The 1,652-nt window shown below is 41.5% G+C and overlaps 1 non-coding gene across 1 annotated transcript; it reads left to right on the top strand.

Annotated features, from left to right (window-relative positions):
- The first annotated feature begins 1,199 nt into the window (after positions 1-1,199).
- LOC113455924 lies at positions 1,200-1,306 on the top strand. The gene has a single exon (XR_003376839.1). It is a non-coding gene; the product is annotated as a U6 spliceosomal RNA (small nuclear RNA).
- Positions 1,307-1,652: the final 346 nt, after the last annotated feature.

Below are 1,652 nucleotides of genomic sequence, written 5' to 3' on the forward strand. Positions count from 1 at the left end.
AGTATAGGACAGGGGACACATGGCTAGTCATTGTGAAATTGTTTCTTCCTTTTATTTAAAATATTTTCATAAAAAAGTTCCATAACTATATTGAACAGAGTTGGAAAGCAGTTTAGAAAAAGAAGAAAAGCAGGAAACATCTGAAGGAGGTAAAGAAATTATTTTATTGAGTACATACTCTTTTGGGGGGTTAGGGGTGGAGGTCTTGAGACAGTGTTTCTCTGTGTAGCCCTGACTGTCCTGGAGCTCACTCTGTAGACCAGGCTGGTCTCAAACTCACAGAGAGCCGCTTGCCTCTGCCTCCCGAGTGCTGGGACTAAAGGCGTGCGCCACCACCGCCCGGTGAGTATACACGCTTAAGTATTATGCACACACATGTATACCATAAAAATGAAATAAACAGTTTTCTCAGGGAAGGAGAAGACATCTCAACTGAGAACGACTTTACACAAAGTAACCTTAGAAAATGCTACAGGCTTTTCACAGCACTTAATCATCAGATTTTAGGAGTTTAAATTATTCCCTCATTTATATTTTCCTGTATTTTTATTTTACAAATGGGTATTCTACCTGCATGTTTCTGTGTACCATGTGCATGCACTGTCCATGGAGACCAGAATAGGGCTTTGGGTTTCCTGGGGCTAGAGTCACAGATAGCTGTGGGCCACCATGTGGGTGCCGGGAATTGAACTTGGGTCACTAGGAAGAGCAACCAGGGCTTTTAACCACCAAACCATTGCTTCAACCCCTCCCTCATTTTAGAGAGATGAAAACTGAATCCTAGAGATTAAACTCCTCAGAAATCAGATCATCAACAACAAAATCAGATTGAGAAAGTAGTTTCTTGGCAACCCAGAAATTCAATTTAACAAATATTGCCAAGTATCTACTATGAAGAGGGTTCCTTGATGACATCACAGGTGTGAATGCTCAGAGCAGTATTGTTCAACATACAGCACTCTTCCGTTTAGTTTTTGTTCATCTTTGATAAAATCAAAAATAATTTTCTTAAAAACTCAATAGTTTTTTTGTTTTGGTTTGGTTTTTGTTTTTCGAGACAGGGTTTCTCTGTAGTTCTGGAGCCTGTCCTGGAGCTTGCTCTTTGGACCAAACTCACAGAGATCCGCCTGCCTTTGCTCCTGAGTGCTGGGATTAAAGGTTTGTGCAATAAATTAAATAGACTCAAAAATGGGTTAGTAGTGCTCCCTTCGGCAGCACATATACTAAAACTGGAATGATACAGAGAAGATTAGCATGGCCCCTGCACAAGGATGACACGCAAATTCGTGAAGCGTTCCATATTTTTAAAAAAGGGGGGGGGGCTAGTACAAGGAGACGGTTTAAAGGAGAGATAAAGAAATAATTATTATGTGATTTTGCTGTTTTCAACCCAATGGGGAATACAGAAAAACAAGTAGGTCTTGCCAGGGGAGTGTGGTTTAAGAGAAGCCCCGCCCACCCTGCACTGTACTATGTGGTGTAACACATGGTAAACAGGGTGGTTCCTGCTAGGTTCCAGCCTTTCAGGCTCAGCATCTGCAAGCCTGGTTTGAAAGCACCAGAAACTCTGTATTTTAGACTAACCATTTAACATTTTCTCCTGTTCTGAGTGGAGAAATTCCCAGAGCTGATGGTAAGAATACAGCTCTGGG

The sequence above is a fragment of the Microtus ochrogaster genome, unplaced genomic scaffold (genome assembly GCF_000317375.1).
Source record: "Microtus ochrogaster isolate Prairie Vole_2 unplaced genomic scaffold, MicOch1.0 UNK3819, whole genome shotgun sequence".
Classification (NCBI taxonomy): Eukaryota; Metazoa; Chordata; class Mammalia; order Rodentia; family Cricetidae; genus Microtus; species Microtus ochrogaster.